The sequence below is a fragment of the Trichomycterus rosablanca genome, chromosome 14, assembly GCF_030014385.1.
Source record: "Trichomycterus rosablanca isolate fTriRos1 chromosome 14, fTriRos1.hap1, whole genome shotgun sequence".
Lineage (NCBI taxonomy): Eukaryota > Metazoa > Chordata > Actinopteri > Siluriformes > Trichomycteridae > Trichomycterus > Trichomycterus rosablanca.
The window spans coordinates 17,328,461-17,349,980 of NC_086001.1; the positions used below are offsets into that span (position 1 = coordinate 17,328,461).

At 38.1% G+C, this 21,520-nt stretch overlaps 1 protein-coding gene and 1 long non-coding RNA gene across 2 annotated transcripts in view; both read right to left on the bottom strand.

Annotated features, from left to right (window-relative positions):
• Positions 1-21,520, bottom strand: part of LOC134326146 (zinc finger protein 271-like) — a 105,709-nt gene that overhangs the window by 32,993 nt on the left and 51,196 nt on the right. The gene's annotated exons all lie outside the window — the stretch shown is intronic.
• On the bottom strand, positions 19,539-20,789 carry LOC134326748 (uncharacterized). Its single transcript, XR_010014571.1, has 3 exons — positions 20,668-20,789; positions 20,285-20,400; positions 19,539-19,924 (listed from the first exon to the last, which is right to left on the bottom strand). It is a non-coding gene; the product is annotated as an uncharacterized LOC134326748 (long non-coding RNA).

Below are 21,520 nucleotides of genomic sequence, written 5' to 3' on the forward strand. Positions count from 1 at the left end.
AGGTGACTAGTTAACTACTACAACCTTTGTCTTATCAAAATTTGCGTTTTACAATTTTTGTTAATTTTTATAAAACTTTGACTCATTACTGCACCTATGCTGTAAAACTTTTAATTTGTTCTGTGGTTGTAGTAACTAGCACAGGTGACTAGTTAACTACTACAACCTTTGTCTTATCAAAATTTGCGTTTTACGATTTTTGTTAATTTTTATAAAACTTTGACTCATTACTGTACCTTTGCTGGGGGACTTTTAATTTGAAACGTGGTTGTAGTAAGTAGTGCAGGTGACTAGTTAACTACTACAACCTTTGTCTTATCAAAATTTGCGTTTTACAATTTTTGTTAATTTTTATAAAACTTTGACTCATTACTGTACCTTTGCTGGGGGACTTTTAATTTGAAACGTGGTTGTAGTAAGTAGTGCAGGTGACTAGTTAACTACTACAACCTTTGTCTTATCAAAATTTGCGTTTTACGATTTTTGTTAATTTTTATAAAACTTTGACTTATTACTGTACCTTTGCTGGGGGACTTTTAATTTGAAACGTGGTTGTAGTAAGTAGTGCAGGTGACTAGTTAACTACTACAACCTTTGTCTTATCAAAATTTGCGTTTCACGATTTTTGTTAATTTTTTAAAACATTTGATTCATTACTGCACCTATGCTGTAAAACTTTTAATTTGTTCTGTGGTTGTAGTAACTAGCACAGGTGACTAGTTAACTACTACAACCTTTGTCTTATCAAAATTTGCGTTTCACGATTTTTGTTAATTTTTTTTACATTTTTAAATCGTTACTGTACTCATGCTGTGGGACTTATAATTTTTTTATGTGGTTGTAGTAACTAGTACAGGTGACTAGTTAACTACTACAATCCTCATCATATCAAAATTTGCGTTCCTCAATTTTTGTTCATTTTTTAAATATTTTGATTCATTACTGTACCTATACTGTGGAGCTTTTAACTTGTATTGTGGTTGTACTAACTAGTACATGGGACTAGTTAACTACTACAACCTTTGTCTTTTTGAAATGTGTGTTTCTTGATTTTTGTTAATTTTTTAAAAACTTTTGTAATGCACCCAAACTGGGGGACTTTTAATTATTATTGTGGTTTTATTAACTAGTACAGGAGACTAGTTAAGTATTTCAACCTCAAAATTTGCGTTTCTCGCTGTTTACTGTAAGCATACTGTAGGATTTAATACAGGTGTATTAGATGGTACACGCCACTGGGTAATTACTACACCTCGGAACTTTATAGACGCTCCCTTAGCACTTCCTTAGCATTTCAGCGCGGATGCACCTCACATTTACCAAATAACGTTAAATAAAAATTAACAGAAAAACCTTTTTAAACAAAATTAATTGTAGTTTGTTCCTTGTTTACTGAGGTATCAGTTCGTGCAATTTAATTAATTTTTGGATGTTTATTAGCTGAGAACGAGCCGAAAGAAAGTCGAATGTCAGGCGAATGTCCAATATAAAACTAACTTTACCACGGTATTGACGCGCTCTCCCTCACCAAAGCTCACTAAGTGTGAGTGATCTTGGCTAATCGCCTCTCTTTGTCTTTCTCCAAGTCCCTGCTGCCTGTATTCCTGCTTTGTGCTGAGTGATTCCGGGTGGGCTCCGGACAAACCACCACTCTGACGGACTAAGCAGATGAGAAAATGTCTGACTGACTATCAGAATACACTGCTGTATTGCTTTTCAAAGATTATTGCCCTAATTTTAGTTTTTCTATTAGTTCAACCCTACTAAAAACAAGTTTGGCGTAAAGGACTGCCTGAAAGATCAATCTGAGGTGCTGCATGCAGTACATGTGATGTTTAAGGAACTAAACCACTTAATGTTTGGTTATTATGTAATGTGTACAGCAAATATACTGTCTTCTGTAACTTGATCTATTGAGCTATTTTAGCTGAAACACTCATTTGTTGTGTATATATTTTGTAAAAAAAAAAAAACAGATCTGATGCCACTGCAGCAGGACAGTACAGCAATAACAATATGGCAGTGTTCGTCATAACCTAATTTGGTGATGTTTTCTTCACTTGGCTTTGTCTACCATTGTTTTGCTTAACAACACTCAACTTATTCTTTCTTTTCTTCCTTTTGACACAGGTTTTGGCTCGAATCTCAGCATGTACAACGGACATCATCTTATGGAGCAGCAGCTTAAGTTGTCTTCAACCTTCAAAAGTTCAAACACATCACTTCCCTCCTGTGTACCCTTCCCTGGCTTCCTGTAGCAGCCTCCCCTTAAGTGAACAGCAGAATGACTGTCTTAGAACAGAGTCAAACTAACCAGGTTGTGTTCCAAACCGCATGGAAGGAGAGTCTCCTAAATTATAGAAAAGCTCTTAGTGCTGCTAGAGCAAAATATTTCTCCTCGCTAGAAGAAAACAAAACTAATCCTACATTTAATACTGTAGCAAAACTAACTAGGAAGACCACCACTACAGAAGCATCCACACCATCAGTATTTAGCAGCGACAACTTTATGAATTTTTTCAGTGATGAAGTTGAAAACATATGGCACAAAATTAATACTATTAATCTAAACCTGAGCAATCTGATGACAAACCAACTAGATGTCAGTATAGTTACATCAGATCAGCGTTTAGAGTCTTTTAACCCTCTCCGTGAGACCAAGTTAATTTCACTAATTTCTTGATCAAAATCGACAACATGTATACTAGATCCCGTACCCACAACTTTCCTAAAACAGATACAACTCTTTTAAAAAAGATAAATTCATCTCTTAGTACTGGCTATGTCCCTAAATCATTTAAAGCAGTTATCAAACCTCTGGCAAAAAACCTAACCTAGACCCCTGCCAGTTGTCTAATTACAGACCGATATCAACCCTCCCCTTCATCTCCAAAATCCTAGAAAAGGTTGTAGCACAGCAGCTATGTTCATACCTTCATAGAAATAACATTTGTCAGTCAGGGTTTAGGCCTCATCGTAGCACAGAGACAGCGCTGGTTAAAGTTGTGAATGACCTGTTACTGGCCTCTGATCAGGGTTGTGTCTCCCTGCTTGTACTGCTTGACTTAAGTGCAGCTTTTGACACCATTGATCTCCTTTATAGGCTAGAAAATATTGTTGGAGTTTAGGGAACAGCCTATTTGAGTGACCGTTATCAGTTTGTAGATGTAAATGGTGAATATTCTATGCACAGTAAGGTTAAGTTTGGTGTTCCACAAGGTTCTGTTTTAGGCCCATCTATGTATGTATAGATATGCTACCTCTGGTTAATATTATTCTTAAACATGGTATCAGCTTTCACTGTTATGCTGATGATACACAGTTCTATGTGTCAGCACATCCAGATGAGAGACACCAGTTTAGACTCTGGATGTTGAACAATTTTCTTTTACTAAATTATATAATAAAAAATATTAGGACCACAGGCAGCTAGAAGTAAACTTTCTGATTACATAGTAACTCTGGATGGTATTTCAGTTACACCATGTACAGCTGTTATAGACCTTGGTGTGATTATTAATTCCAGTTTTTCTTTTGAAGCTCATGTAGCTATCACCACCAGGATAGCCTTCTATCATCTTAGAAACCTTGCTAAGCTATGATGTCACTACATGACGCAGAAATACTTGTCCATGCTTTTGTTACCTCTAGGTTGGATTATTGTAATCCCTTTTGTCTGGTTGTTCCAGTAGGTGTATAAACAAACTGCAGTTAGTCCAGAATGCAGCAGCCAGAATCCTTACTAGAACCAGAAAATATGAACACATCACCCCTGTCTTATGCACACTGCACTGGCTCCCGGTCAGATTTCGCATTGACTATAAAATAATGTCTTCCGCATTTAACCCATCTGTGGCAGTGACACCAGTGCACCAGTCAACACACACCCAGTGTGTCGGGCAGCCATCCCCGGTGCCCATGGCACTTCAGCCATGGATCCTGGGAATTGAACCGGAAAACCTTCTGGTACCAAGCCCAGTCCTCTAATTATTAGGCCAAGGCTAATTATTCGTTATTCTTATTAATTTTTCTAGTTTTGACCAGTGTAGGATGAGTCTCTTAAGGTTTCTTCCTCTTGCTCTGAGGGAGTAGTTTTCCTTGCCAATGTTTTGCTTAGCTTGTTCATTAAGGTTTGGACCAGGGTTTTTTGTAAACTACTTCGAGTCTGATTGTGAAAAGTGCTGTCATTTTCATTTTAATTTATGTAATGTATCACATCTTCCCAGCTGTATCTAAAGTTCAATTTATGTTGTATTTTAACATGATTGGTTCTACCATCATTCGTAAATGTGTTTAAATCGATAAATATTTTATTCAGTCAACTCTGAACTGAAACTATATTACAGGTGGCTGTAATCTCATGCAGGCTCACTATTTTTAAGGTTACATCATGTTCTATATTGTTATATCTGTTGTATGATGTTGACCTTATAATATTTTTATATTTTCTGCAAGTTTCCATGTAATAAAGGCTATTTGGCATCAGCTGAAGCATTTCTACAAATTCATTTTTTGTAAATCAGAAGAGAAAATTTGCCAGCATTAATAAGCCTAATGTACAAATGAAGCAAGTGTTGCTGATTGGATCATAAACAGCCACAGCAACCTTAATTATTAGCTGAAGGATTTATTTTATTGCAAACTGCTAAATGCTCAACATTACATGATAAATTATGTTTTGCTTATCAGATCATAAATGGCCACAGCAATCTTTGGTGTTAGATGTAGGATACCATTTCCTTTAAATGTTCATTGATGGATAACAGAAATTCTGTTGCTGCTGGCAGGAAGAGAGTGAGCTGGGCACTATGTGAAGCTGTAATGGGCTGGCAAAGAATATTTTATATCTTAAAAATTACATATTTTACACCTGTGTATACAGTTAAAGGTGTGGAAAATGCTCTTATTGAGCTTTTTGTGTTCTTGTTGAAACAATATTTTTATTAATGCCACTGCATTTCAAACTACCATTGCAGTAAACCAACCTGATTTGTTTGTGACTGTAAATGTTGCTACTGTCTGGTTATCATTTTACACCTGACATTGATTTATTTTTTTAATGAAAGGCCACATTACATTCTCTGATACAGTGGTTGTTATAGTAACCAGGGTTGGCAGTGTACACAATATGACCAGTTACAGATTCAGATTTCTATACAGTAGCTATAGTTCATGGAACCAGGGGGCAGTGCATATAAATCTAATATAGCAATTTCATTTTCTGTCCAAAACCAACAGTGAATTTCGTGTGTCTTGAGTTTATATTTATTGTTGACGATAGTATCAGTGAAAAATCTTTTTCTTATGGGTAATATTTGGCTTTACTTTTCCTGCATGTACATCTCTGCTCCTTTAAAATCGTTGATACAGTCTGATGAATAGAACCGGTGATCTTTCAGTCCCAAGCGGGCTTCTCTGACCACGGCTCCATGTGACCCTGATGCGACAGTGGAGCTGAAAACGCGATGTTCCGATCTTCAGCCGATGCACGTTGCATAGGAAAGCAAAAAGCGACACTTCCACGTTTTGCCTCCCAATATCCTACGTCTAAAAATAGAACGCGATGACTTTCCTTCACGGCGGTGTTTTACCGATGCTTCACCTACGTATTGTGCTGTCTGGGTTATTATAAACTATAGGTAGCACATCTCGATAGCTCTATATCTTATTATAAACTATAGGTAGCACATCTCGATAGGTCTATATATTATTATAATTAGTGGTAGCACATCTCGATAGGTCTATATATTATTATAAACTATAGGTAGCACATCTCGATAGGTCTGTATCTTATTATAAACTATAGGTAGCACATCTCGATAGGTCTATATATTATTATAATTAGTGGTAGCACATCTCGATAGGTCTGTATATTATTATAAACTATAGGTAGCACATCGCGATAGGTCTATATATTATTATAATTAGTGGTACACATCTCGATAGGTCTATATATTATTATAATTAGTGGTAGCACATCTCGATAGCTCTGTATATTATTATAATTAGTGGTAGCACATCTCGATAGGTCTATATATTATTATAATTAGTGGTAGCACATCTCGATAGGTCTTTATATTATTATAATTAGTGGTAGCACATCTCGATAGCTCTATATATTATTATAATTAGTGGTAGCACATCTCGATAGCTCTATATATTATTATAAACTATAGGTAGCACATCTCGATAGCTCTATATATTATTATAATTAGTGGTAGCACATCTCGATAGCTCTATATATTATTATAATCAGTGGTAGCTGTTAGGTTTTTAACATATCATTATTAAACATAAATTACATCCAGACCACATGGTCTATTGTTCAAAATGACGCCGTGACCCGGATCCCCCCCCCCCTGACTCATACCGAAGGGGGGAGGCGGAGCCCGGGGCTTTTTAGCACATTTCATTGGCTCCAACAGCAGCGGCGTAGGAGGAGCCTAGACTAGTTTAAAAAAAGGGATGGCGGGCTCAGATCTGCCTCTTTCTTACGTGGTGTGTCTAGACTGCAGGAGAAAAGGAGCGCTGGCCGGCTTAGCTCTGATATATATTCACAGATTATTTTTACACTTAATAAAGTGTTTTAAAGAGTACTTTCTGGACTTCCTTCGACTGCTTTCTTCAGGACCTTTTGAACAAAAGATTTATCCTAACAAATGGTAGCCAGAGGATGGTTCAAGAGGTCTGAGGATTGCATCAGAATTAATTCAGCTGACTGAGGTAAGACCAGGAATTCTGAAAAAATCTTTTGTACTCAGTACAGGGCGCGCGCCTGCTTAAAGTAAACAGACGTTCTCTGTATATATATTAGATGCATTTATTATTTAGTGTACTGAGTGTGAAAGTGAATCACAGATTCCGTAAGTGTCTGATTAAATTACTAAAGTATCATTAGATAGTTTAAAACTGTGAATATATGTTGGAGCTAAAAAATGTGTGTTTCCTGATATCTGAATTTGAACCAAACCGGTTAAAATAAATGTTAAGGGCGCCATTGTGTATGGAACACTATTGGAGGGAAAGGGGAGTCTGTCGGCTATGGGAGCGAGACTCGTCTAATTCGAATTGTTCTACATTTTAATTAGCCTGACTGTTATGGGAGCGGGGTTTAATTAATTTGATAGTTCTAAATTATAACGAATTTGTCGGTTATGGGAGCGGAATTCGTAAATTCGTGTGGGAAATCTTGAAAGAATCTGCCGGTGCTGGAAACGGGATTCGATCTATAAGATTGTCCTATATACGGGCTTGTCTGTTACGGTAACGGAGCGCCGTTTAATCTTGAAAGAATCTTTTGGTGCTGGAAACTAGATTTGATCATTAAGATTATTCTAAATTCGGACCTGACTGTTATGGGAGCGGGGTTCGGTTAATTAGACTACTTTAAATTCTAAATCAGGTTCGAAAAACAGTACATCAGGAGTTTTGTTTGTCAGTAAGTCTCTGTGTATGTTTGTCTGTGAAACCGTGTGCTGGATGTGCAACGTGGTTTCTTTTGTTGTCGGCGCCATTTTGTTTCTTGAGAACGCAGCGTGGCTTTCTGTCTGTACGCCATTTTGTCTTGGGAATGCAACGTGGTCTCCCGTCTATCCGCCATTTTGTTTCTTGAGAACGCAGCGTGGCTTTCTGTCTGTCCGCCATTTTGGCTTTGTCTGTCCGCCATTTTGGCACTGGGTTGCGCAGCGTGGTTTCTTTTGTTCGGCGGCCATTTTGGACCAGAGAGCGCAGCGTGGTTTTCTGTCTGTCCACCATTTTGGCTCTGGGAGAGCTGAGCGGGGTTTTCTGTCTGTCCACCATTTTGGCTCTGGGAGAGCTGAGTGGGGTTTTCTGTCTGTCCACCATTTTGGCTCTGGGAGAGCTGAGCGTGGTTTTCTGGGTATCCGCCTTTTTGGCTCTATGTGAGCAGCTTGCCGTATCTTGTCCATCGGCTATCTTTGTCTTTGTACGCCTGGATTGGGTAAGTGCTGCAGTTAATTTTATAATCAACTTTATTTTTATAATCTTAAGATAACTGAGTTAAGATGAAGTATTTATGGTACCTTATTAAGTGTGTTTTAAGGTAGATAGCGTTCTTGAACTTTAAGGTTCTTAAACCAGGAAAGAGTGGAATTCATCCATGTGTGACATAGGACATTTTCACACATAATTAAGGAAAATCTCCTTAATCAGAGTTGTTATAGTGAATAAGATTAAAAAATGTTTGACTAACCCAACGCTTGTTAATCGTGTTAGGAGCTTTGCATGTATTGTTGAGAGATTGTTATATTGTTTTTTGTTTTAATGTGTGGGGTAATGCTGGGCAATAATTCGACATCAATATGTCGCAAGTGGGGAATGTTTCAATAGCGGGGATATGATTTTAAACAAATTCGATCAATACACATACATACACGAATCCAGTGCTTAGTGTTACCGCTCTGATCGCACTGGTTACTGTAACACAGTAGTTTTTAAAGCACATTTCACAGACTGTAATTTTGCTTTTGCTTAAGTATGTTTTGTATTAGTAATTGTTACATTTTGAATAGCATCTGTTACCGAGCAAAATAAAAATAAAAACCGCTAAAGAAATCGCGAATTCAGTGAGTTGCGACAGGGAGTCGAGTCTTTTGTCTCGGTTCCTTTTGAAGAGCCGCGTGTTTACATGGCGACTGCCGGAAGAGTCGGTTCCTTTGTTTCGGTTAGAAGAGCCGATTCATGGATTCGAATCATTTTACGACACATCGCTAGTGGGTGTCTTTGAAAAAGTTTTATGTCATTTGAAATGACACATTACATATCCCTAACTGTTTTAATTGTTGTATCAACATGTTTCTTCTATTGCATTTGAATTAAATACTACTGTTGTGAGGTTTGTATCCACTCCTGTTTACATTACACAGAGGAGACCCCCTGCTGTTTACTCGGTGAGTACATTTTAAATGAGTTACTTTCTACTTTTTGCTTGAGTGGATTTTCAGAGTAGTAACTACTTGTAATTAAGTAAAGATTAATTAAAGTAATAGTACTTTTACTTGAATACAATTTTTTGGTACTCTTTCCACCTCTGATTAGGACATATGGTAATATATTAGATTATATATTGTCAAAGCTTATGTTTATTTGAGAGTGATGTCGTGTTTTTCTCTGTATACAAATGCTGAATACAAGTAAAAGGTAAAAGCTATTATATTACTGTTTCTAAAATATTGTGTAGTTGTAAAGAGTGAGATTTCATAGCCCTATAAATCTTATGAGGTGTGATCATTTGTTTGCCTCTTGAATTAAATTGGAAATAATGCCAGAAGGTACCACTATTTCTGTACAGGACAGGGACTCTGATCCCTTCTGGATTTGTGCAGAATTTTCTTTCTGTCTCTGTCTGCTACAGAAATATCCGTAGTTATACTAAGTGATCTTGAGGGTTATACTTATCTAACTCGGTTAGTGCCAAATTATGTTCTATAACTGAAAGGAAAAAATCTCACGTATCAAGTTAATGATTGTATAAATACTACAGTGTACTTCTAAAATTGAACATTATTATCAAATGCTGTAATGTACTTAATCCTACCACTTTTTACTAATTGCAGGAGATGGTGAACATCATGACTGTATTACTCTATCTATTTTTTCTGGGCCTGATAGGAATCCTGAATTGGAAATGTTTGTGAAAGGATTTGCATCCAGAGATGCTGCAACAGACAGGAAACAAGTGGGCTTAGTTAAAATTTTAACAAATGATACTTTGTGTCATTGTCCCTCCTATTCAATTTAAGTGGAACTATTTAAGTAAAGTTTTGTTCCAATTTTACAGGACAATGCCAGAGGTGACACTGCTGACAAAGCTGTTACACACCTTCCACTGCTCAATAACGACATTATTTGTTTACAGGTCCAGCTAACACCAGACTTTGATTGAACTAACTTTAAAATTCTGTGCTTTCCAACAGGATAAACACATTTAGAAGGTTTATTTAATATTTTATTTTCAAGATTTGATTGTAAAATTTGAAAAAGGGGGGAGTATTATGGCAGGAATAAGAATTTATGTTTAAAATGCCGCTTTGTGTATGAAATCCTGTGATACATTGTGCTGGGGCAGCTGGACTGGCAGACCTACGGATATGTATGCAGATTCAGGTACGTATATGCATGCAGATTCAGGGACGCCTGGTGAAGGTAATCTTCAGCCTTACCTCACATATGAGGACATTACATTTTGGTTTTGTTATGCCTTATTCCTTGACCTGCTAAACCTAGACCGATTGTTCCCATTAGTGGACATTTTTTGTCTGCCAGCTAGTGGTAGCAAAAGTACTAGAACACTAATAAAGTTTGTTTGCTTCTTTATTAAGATTTTGACGTTATGTTTTGCACTTTGGTTACATTTATGACAGGAGCGGTGGTTGCTCATTGCACGGGATTCAGGTTATATCGGGCACAGACATGGACAGTTCAGTGTCTCTGGTTCGCCTCGCTGGCGTGTCTGGACTGTGGGAGGAAACCGGAGCACCCGGGGAAAACCCACACGACAACATGCGGACTCCGCGGAGGGGGGACCTTCTTGCTGTGACAGTGTGCGACGGTGCTACCCACTGAGCCACCGTGTCACCCAACTAACAAGGTTAAAAACAAAAGGAATAGGGAAAATGCATTGAAAAAATCAAAGCTCGGGTCTCAGGAGATTAAATATAATTGCTTACACGGACTCCGGTAAGATTCAATTTAATTGGTAATATTTTTTGGAAATTGTTAATTGACAATTGTTAATATTTGATGCGTGTGTTGTATCCGATGAATCTTTTCTAGCTAATTGATCAGGTCAACTCACTCAGTTTATACTATATAGTTTATTGAAGAAGTTAGATTGGTTCAATGTGGTGCAGTAAACCTTGTGGCAATACTATGCATGATCATAGATGAGTGCAATTTAAAGATTGAGGGAATAGTGAGAAGAAAATAACTTGTTAGGAGAGAAGTACATGAAGGGGGGTGACTGGAGACCCAGGTCATAGGTTTCACAGACACACAGCAACCCAGCGGGGGGTTGAGGAAAATTATGAATACCAGATCTTGCAGATGTGTGTCATGGCTGTTGTTGCATTCTGATGTTTGAGTAAAGCAGTGTTCAAGAGGCATATGGGGTGCTGAGGTACAGAATGCCAAAGTAATGACATCATCAGACAAGAGGAAGGGAAAGCTGATGTGAGACTGGATGGAGACATTATGCAGTGAAATCTCAAGACCGTGTGGGACAGTAGTGTGTTTTAATAGACATCCACCTGAAGATCTGGGTTCCATAATAAAAAGTGAGGGGTTCGGTAACATCTTATAGAGGTTTTGGATGTATTTTACAGTAAGGTATTAGAATAACAATAATTCGTGTAGAAAAAGTTTTGGTTACAAGAGTAAATTAGAAAGAGCTACAAGTGCTTGTGTTTTAGTGAGAGTAGGGATGCAGGTACCATAGTGATGTGGGGTTAATGACATTTGTAGGGAGATGTAACAATAATACAATAGAGATAGTATAGGTTGGTAGTACTTTGCAGTGAGTTAACTAAATGGAACTGTTTAAGTAGAGTTTAATGTGATTCAAGAAAGCCAAAGTGGATCAAAGCGCTGGTGATGATGAGCATGAGGGATTGGCTGAGCAGGAGATGGTCATGTGAGAGTCTGTTGGATTGTGGGAAATGTAGTCTGTATTGTTAGAAGCAGGAGGTGTGTTAGTACCAGTGACCAAAAGTTGGGGTAAAAATCTGAATGAATAAATAATGTAAGTCAGGGGTTTGTAGGACTGATGGAAGTTGATATAGCAGAGCTGTTGTTATTTTAAGTATGGCAGAGTAAATAATAAATAGTGGATTGGTGATTTGTATTGGGAAAAATGTGATTTAGAAAATTTGAAGGCTCTCTAGCATGCGGCAATGATGAAGTAGAATAAGTGTAGAAAATGTTATATGTAATGTGTATGCACCTTCTGCTCTGATCAGTTTGAACTGTTTGAAGGGGAATTTTATATAGCAGGAAGGGTTAATGCAGTATGAGAGACAAGTAATGAACTATATGTTTGTTTCCATAGGACCATTGTCGGTCGCTGTGAAGTAATTGTTTGTTTCCAGGGGATCACTGTCGATTGCCCTGAAGTATATGTTTGTTTCCATAGGGCCATTGTCGGTCGCGGTGAAGTGATTGTTTGTTTCCAGGGGATCACTGTCGATTGCCCTGAACTATATGTTTGTTTCCATAGGGCCATTGTCGGTCGCGGTGAAGTAATTGTTTGTTTCCAGGGGATCACTGTCGATTGCCCTGAACTATATGTTTGTTTCCATAGGGCCATTGTCGGTCGCGGTGAAGTAATTGTTTGTTTCCAGTAGACACTGTTGTTGTACTGAGGTTTACGTTCTCTTGTCTGAGTTGTGTTTGGACAACCGAGTGAGTTGTGCCAGTGAATGTTAAAAGAATACTCGTATTCTTCGACTAGGCAGGAATCTTCTGTTCTAGGGTGTGTCTCGTTAAAACCAGTTTATCTTTGTCTTAATACGTGTTACAGATTTTGCTCGAAAGGTTGTTTAAAGCGGTCTAAAATGTCTAATTTAACACATAGAGAATTTATCCATGTCTCACCCACTAACTCAGGAACCAACTCCAACCAACATCAAAGCTTATAAAGACAATTACACCTGTTTCAGGAGCAACAAACCAGAACCGATAAACAGGGGACATTTTTCAGAAGGGATGTGTGTATGAATGGGTGTCTGTCGCTAAAACACTGAATGAACTGCCAAAGGCAGCTCACTTGCGGCCCTGACGCTAACCTTCCTTACTCGCCGGCGCCACATTGGTGTCAGAAGTGGGATCGTGGTGTTTGGGTGGCTCTGATGGTTTGGTGAGCCAATATGCCCGGTCTGTGCGAGTGCGCTAGCCCAGGTGGCTGTAGGGGCAGGGTGCCCGGTCCAGCAGTGGGTGGAAGAGCGACTCGGCAGTGTAATGGGGTGCGGTCCAGACATGGAGCCACCCAGTGGACGCTGGTGAGTGGGTCACCGGGACGGTTGACCATTAGGGAGGGGGCAGTGTAGCGTCGCCACTGGGTCTGGCACGGGCTTTACCCAGAAAGCCTTGCGGCAGTGGTGTCTAAGCTCACCGTGGCCGTGTATCCCGTTGTTGGGAGTGGGGTGGCTACGGTGAGGGCTGGGTAAGTAGCTTATATGTTTGTCTGTTGTATGATTGTATGTGTGTATGAATGGGTTAAGTGGCTAGAAGGGATGTTTGGGCCATGGAAGGGAGTTATTGCAAATTTGGTGATGTCAGCATGCGTAGGATTGGTAATTTTAGTGATATGTTGTTGTTGTGGTATCCCGTGCATCAGGGTATTAATAGAAAAATTTTTAATAGATATAGTGAGTAGAGGAAGCAGAGGGGGGCAGGATCCACCAGTTATCCAGATGGTGTTGGCTGATTTGTCGAGATATCATGTAGATGATGATGAGGAGGATACCCTTGAAGGTGGGCCGGAAGACCCACTTCGAGCAGTATAAGTGCTACTAACTCTGCTTAATTAAAGGTAAAACCGACCAGACAAGATGAGGAGAGAGGACCAGCACTACTAATCACACACCGTGATGAAGGAAGGAGACTTGGAAGGACTGGCAGAGGCAGACACTGAGGGGACTGGAAGACCCACTCCAAGGGACAGAAGTGGCACTAACTGGACCTGCCTACAGGGAACAACCCACAGCAGAAAAGCCCGACAAAACCGACTATGTGGAAGAAGAGTCCAGCGGAATCAACGGAGCGGAACAAGACGAGGGGGGAGAATTTAGTTAGACTAGGAAAAAAAAAAAACATAAACATATAGTTCGCAGACACATAGACCATCTTTGAAAACACTAGTTAAGTGCAACACACATAGTTTAGCTGCAAAACGCAAGGGGTTAGTTCAGGATTGTTTACAATGTATATATGTTTGGTACTCTGCTATTTTTAGGAAATGTTTGTGCTGCTGTGGAAACAGGTAAGGCCGACAGGGGAGAATCCATAAGACATTAGGAGTCATGCAGAGACACAGGAGCTATGGGCCCCTTCTGAATATCTGCAGCTCTGTCTGGTGGAGGACAACCTGAACGGACTTCCTGTAGAAGCCACGCACCCATTGTTTTTATTTTATTTTTCTCGTGTTTGATTTCCTATTTTTTAAATTACTTTATTTTGATTTCCTGTTTTTATTATTTTTTGTTTGTTTGTTTGTTTCAGGGTTAGGAGCTGTTGCGATAGGTACGGTTCCTTTAGTTTAACTGGTAGCCTTTTTATTTTTAGAAACGTTTTATTGTATAAAATTCAGCCCAGTGGCCATGTAGTCAGAAGGGGTTAAATTGGGGGGTTGCTGACAGCTATCCTTTTCTCCTAGAATCTAGAAACACCTAACCTATAGTTAAAAGTTATTGTGAAAGCATTAAGATGCTTTCAAGGGGGGCTTGTTAGGTTTTTAACATATCATTATTAAACATAAATTACATCCAGACCACATGGTCTATTGTTCAAAATGACGCCGTGACCCGGACCCCCCCCCCCCTGACTCATACCGAAGGGGGGAGGCGGAGCCCGGGGCTTTTTAGCACATTTCATTGGCTCCAACAGCAGCGGCGTAGGAGGAGCCTAGACTAGTTTAAAAAAAGGGATGGCGGGCTCAGATCTGCCTCTTTCTTACGTGGTGTGTCTAGACTGCAGGAGAAAAGGAGCGCTGGCCGGCTTAGCTCTGATATATATTCACAGATTATTTTTACACTTAATAAAGTGTTTTAAAGAGTACTTTCTGGACTTCCTTCGACTGCTTTCTTCAGGACCTTTTGAACAAAAGATTTATCCTAACATAGCACATCTCGATAGGTCTATATATCATTAAAAACGATGGGTAGCACACTTGATTCATTGACCTGTCTCTCAGACATATATCTCAATTTTTTTTTATTAGGATTTTAACATCATGTTGATTACATTCATGACAGGAACGGTAATTATTCATTACACAAGATTTATCAATTCACAAGTTTAATATCAAACACAGTCATAGACAATTTTGTATCTCCAATTCACCTCACTTGCATGTCTTTGGACTGTGGGAGAAAACCGGAGCACTCGGAAAAAAACCCCACATAGACATGGGAGAACATGCAAACTCCACAAAGAAAGAACACACCTGTAAATCGAGTCCAGGACCTTCTTGCTGTGAATCGACAATGCTACCCACTGAGCCACTATGTGGCCCATACATCTCAAATAATTGTGTAATTGTTAAACTAGTTTATTAACAACAACACATCCTGAGTCTCTGGAGGATTAGTGTCTACATTTTTTACATATGTATTTCGGGTGTAAATTCTGCACATTAAAATGTACCCATCTACTGTCACACTGCACCCGAGAAAAACAGGTAACAATGCTGTACAAATCAGTAAATAATGTTGACTTTTTAATAATAAAGGTAAAATTAGATGAAATCTGTATAATATAGCTGCTCTAAATATTTACAATTTCAATCATGCTCTTGTCAGCTCTGTCTTGCAGCATGGAGCAACTTATGCAGTAATCAGTAATCCTTTGCATTGTCGTAAATCACCACTCAGCCCTGCTGTCATGAAGTTGCCTTGGCTTCATAATTCCTATTAATTGATGGAGACATTGGCAAAAGTTACAAACTGGTTTAGCAAATTCTAACTAGTTTAAAATGTTCAATAACAATAACACCTCCAGCTGTTATTTATACATGCATATGAACTTGAGTTCATCCTGAAAAACTTACCATGTAGAAGCACTTTTTAGTTCTACAATTACTGACTGTAGTCCACATGTTTCTCTACATACTTTTTAACCTGCTTTCACCCTGTTCTGGACCACCACAGAGCAGGTATTATTTAGGTGGTGGATCATTCTCAGCACTGCAGTGACACTGACATGGTGGTGGTGTGTTAGTGTGTGTTGTGCTGCTATGAGTGGATCGGACACAGCAGCGCTGTTGGAGTTTTTAAACACCTCACTGTCACTGCTGGACTGAAAATCATCCAACAACCAAAAACATCCAGCCAACAGCGCCCCGTGGGCAGCATCCTGTGACCACTGATGAAGTTCTAGAAGATCCCCGACTCAAACAGCAGCAATAGATGAGCGATCATCTCTGACTTTACATCTACAAGGTGGACCAACTAGGTAGGAGTGTCTAATAGAGTGGACAGTGAGTGGACACGGTATTTTAAAACTCCAGCAGCACTGCTGTGTCTGATCCACTCATACCAGCACAACACACACTAACACACCACCGTCATGTCAGTGTCAGCATGATCCACCACCTAAATAATACCTGCTCTGTGGGGGTCCTGACCATTGAAAAACAGCATAAAAGAGGCCAACAAAGCATGTAGAGAAAGAGATGGACTACAGTCAGTAATTGTAAAACTACAAAGTGCTTCTATATGGTAAGTTTTTTAGGATGAACTTAAGTTCATATGCATGTGAAGGCAGGCTAGCGAGTTCTTTTGGCAATATAGTGTGTATAATATATATACAGTATATATACTGTATATATATACAGTATATATATATATATATATATATAATACACACTATATTATACACACTATATATATATATATATATACATCGATTTGTCTGAATATCTGAATAATCTGAATATATATATATATATATATATATATATATATATATATATATAATATATATATATATTATATTATATATAATATATTATATATATTATAATATATTATATTATACACACTATTATACACACTATATATATATATATATGTTAGGGTACCTGCGGCGTCTGGTGAACGCACCACCAGCTCCCAGCGTCGCAGGTGTTACAGAGCACAGAACAGCAAAGCTTTAAATAGGAGGCTGCCTAATTAGTGCAACGACCTGCAGCTGCACTCGCGCTATTTAAGTGAGCCTCGCATAGCTGTAGGCGTCGCACCTTCTCTCTTGTTTTCACACGCAATGGCTGTGCAGTCGCACCCCTTTTTTCAGGGTCAGTTCGGTATCCCCGGGCATTACTAGAATGGTCGGGTGTGTATGTTGAAAGACAGAGGTAAATAGGGTTTTCTTTTCCAGGTAGGGAAAGATCGGTGCGACCCCGCGCAGTCCTCGCGCTGCTGTTCTGTTCCTCGCTTTTTGCCAGATCTCCTCTGTATCCGTTAGCTGGTGGCTAACGTTAGCCTAGCCGCCGGTACAGCGAAGAGATCTTATCCGCTAAATTAGGCGGACCCTTCAGTGCCAGCTTAGCCTAGTGGGCTAAGCGTTTGTTTATGGCGCTGTCAGCGTCGGTTCGGATCCGCGCAGTAACCTTTTTGTGTTCTCTATTTTTTTCCCCTTAGCAGATCGGTTTCCTCCCAGCTCAGCGGTGCGAAGCTGGTGACAGCGCTGGTCCGAGAAACTCCGAAACTCTTGCCGGTTTCGGTTTTGGTTTCTCTTCTCCGTGTTTTGGGACCGTTTGTTCTCGGCGCCTTTTAAGCGCGAGACTTCCCCCTTTTTCTCCAGCTAGTAGATAGCTCTGTGAGTACACGAACGCCTCGCACGCCGGCGATCCGGGTTCGTGACTCGCGGTATTGTGTTTATTTATATATTTTTCATTTTTGTCTTTTTCAGTTGCCTGCGGCGCCTGCGGCTTCAATCGGGGTTCTCCCGATTTGTTTTTTGTTATCCTTTTCCAATTTTGTGTTTTATAAAATATATATTGTTTATAACAAATAAATATATATATTTCTCTGCATTCTTGGGTCCTCCGCTTCTCCTTATAACAATATATATATATATACTGTATATGTGTGTGTGTGTGTGTGTGTATATATATATATATATATATATACTGTATATACTGTATATTACAGATCTGTAATATAAATACAAAACATTTTGTAGTAAATAATATTCTAACCCTCTATGAGGCATATCTTAATCTCAAATAATTAGAACTGAACTGACAAGGGAGCAGCAACAAAATAGTTTTACACATACCAATAGCTAAGTACATAAAACACGTAATAAATGCTCAACATATTCCCTCAGTAATTAACTTTAAACTCAACTTTAAACTTTACACAACCTTAACTGTACATATTATCAAATTACCATGGTTAAATAAAACATTAACACAGCGTTATTAGATAAACAGTTATTCAACTGTAATCAATCAAGTACAGCTAAGTTGAGCACTTTGCATATTTTATATAGCTTTTTTTTTTTAAAGTCACATAAGGCATTACATACACTTAAACTTTAAACTTTTTAAAGAATTAAAACGAAACCACACGTTATTAACCGCTACAAAAAATTAAATAGGCAAAGGTCCCAGATAGCAAATTTGATATGGCCCGAATCTGGGCCACGTCCGGCACTTACTTGCGGCCCACATACCACATGGAATGATGGCACAGATGAGGGCCAGATGTGGTTGCCGGAACTCGGCCGTTTTACAGCCATAAAAGGGCCACATCTCAGCCACCTTTAAACCAGCAGGGCCAGAAATGACCCACAACTCAACCACATGTAAAACAACTGGGCTGTTACCATGCCATATGTGGCCCAGATCCAAATTTTACTGATGCCCCTCTCCCAATCCCATTAATCATCACACCCTGTGATTTAATAATCATTACTTAATCATGTTTTCCATCAATATAACAATACAACAAACATTTAAATGTCTCACTTTATTCTAATAATTTCAATATTAAACATCCATATAAAATGAAACTTTGCACAAATAAACATTAATGAAATGCAAGGGTCTCGGTGCATGAACACAAAGCAATTTAGTGCTAATTAGACACAGTACAATATTATGTATAAAACTAACTTAAAGGGGAACTCCACCAATTTCCTGCATAATTAAATGGTTGAGATGCACAATGTAATGCATAATTAAGGCGTTAAGATGTAAGCAGTCATTCAGAGTGGTCTGGTGTGAAACTTGCCGAATCAGAATTGTTCACAGTGGTGGTGATAGGAACCAGACCTCTAAAAGCTCCTCACAGAAAGTTCCCGCCCCAGGAAAAAATGTACTGTGAAATTTCATAGTAAAACTGTGAAATATTTTACAGTTCTACTATGAACTTTTGATGGTAATTTGGCCACTTCATGGTTCTACTGTGAAATTTCATAGTAATCTAGTTGACAGTTCCACTACGAACTTTCAGTTTGACCATGAATTATTTCACAGTTCTACTATAACAATTTCATAGTAAAACTATAAACCTGATTGATTATTTTACTCTGAAGTTTAACAGTTCCACTGTAAACTTGGTAAACAATTTTACTCTGAACTTCAGTTTACTTTGATTGTAATTACTGTACTTTGACATTATACAATACAATACAATGTATAGATCTCACAACTCCATTTATTAAGCAACGGTATAATTTCAAACACAGACACAAAAACAACAGGTAAGGATTCCTTCTAAATGGTAAACTGATAACACATTTACCAACTTGGCATTCTATATTGTAATGTTAAATGTAATATAACAATAGTAATATAGAAAATAATAGTAATAGATTGTATTTGTTATATAATAAAATAATTATATTACACTTAATAATTTATTTTACGATGGTAATTATACAATAATATATTTTTATTATATAGTAATATATACAATTATATAACTGAATAATGTATTGTGGTATAAATCTATATATAAACTCTATACATACATAATGAAAAATCTAATTCATAATCATTCACTATGCATTTAATTATGGCAGTATTGGGTGCTTGGATGTGTCCTGTGTCTTTGAGTGTGTGTGGGGGCGAGAATTGTGACATGAATTACACCTCTTGTTTTCCTAGCTTGTCCACATAGTTGAATTTGTTGGTGAAGTACACTTTCTGGACCTCCTTCATGGGGAAAATCTGTTCGGCCACCTTTAAAAATGCAAAAATAAATAAAGAAATAAAATAAATAATCAAACATTTGCCACCATCACCTCTAAGCTACAGGGGCCCTAAAATATTTGATCAGCAATGTCTTACATCTGATGTATCATAAGGCATATACTTGGTGAGCGTATCAATATATAAATGCAGACATATGTTTATACATGTTCAAAAGATTGATTGATCTTAAGCAGAAGTTAAAGTGACAGACAAAGTACCGTGTATTTCATTTTTTCAATATAATCTGTTGTTTGAGTACTCAATATATAACGAGATATAAGAACTTTGTGATCTTACAATTAATTCTTATGGTGCAAAAAATATTTATTGCTGAAAAACATGACTTACCTTCATCTGCACTAATGCACTGACGCAGACAGATCTTCTCTCTTTTTAATTTCATTATTTTAGTAGCCCAGACTACCTTAAGATGGATCGGCATGGCCCATCTGATTCACTAGTTACTAGGAAAAGAATCAAACAATTAATCAGCAGCTATGCAATCAGTACACAGTTTAGCATTTACCCCGTAGAAACACACCCAACAGAAGTTGAAAACAGTCAGGGCTTTAAGCATACATAGATATGCAGGCGGGCACAAAGGTGGATGAATGGATAGATGAAAAGACATTGTCAGCACCAAAACTGTAAATAAATGAGTTGTTTTACATGTTTTTACACAAATATATTTTAAACACAATCTATTAAAAAAAAAATCAACTAGCACTTACTTTAAGTTTCCCAGATCCAGGCAATTTTCTCTTTTACAGCATAGTCCTAGAATGGAATGATTTAGAATATGTAGTTATCTGAGTTATCTACAAAAACAGTAACATTCTGTGGATGTGGTTGTAAAGCAACGTACTGAATATCAAACTTGTTGCTACTATCATGAACAAGAATATGGAAAACCCATCCTTATGTGCTGATGTAAATGTAGGCAGATACTGTTATCTACAATACCCGGGTCTTCTCTGTTGGACACTGAGACTCTCTCAACCTCAGCAGCCCTCCTTGACATGTGGCCATTCCTGGAATAAAAATACTGTTTTTAATTTCATATTTAAAATATGTAGTTAACAGAATGCTAAAGTAGCTTAAACACAGTGGCACAACTGCAGGGTTTTCCCTGGGTTGTTGGTGGGCTTACTATTTTAAGAGCAACTTGCAGGTTAACGTCCACATTTAATTAATGTAGAGATATGTGTATAAATAAGACATAAAAGGTGAATTGTCTCGTAGGAAGTATTAAAAGCATTTACAAACTTGTCTATGTTCATTTCTTAGTAATATTATCTGTACACTTAAAATCATACAAAGTGATAGGTTTATTATAGTGCAGTTCAGCACTGTAACAACACTATAAACTAAGTACTAATTGCACGAGTCTTAACGCGCTGCAAACATTACTAAACATTTAAAAAGTGCACAATCAACTAACGTCAGCTAACAGACTGTTAATGCTAATGGTTTAGCTAACGTCCCAAGTAACTAATTTGAAGACATAGAATCCTGAGACCTGTGTTATTTTCGGCTTTCTTATTTCTTTGGCCACTTATTTTTAAAAACATTTCAGGCACAGTA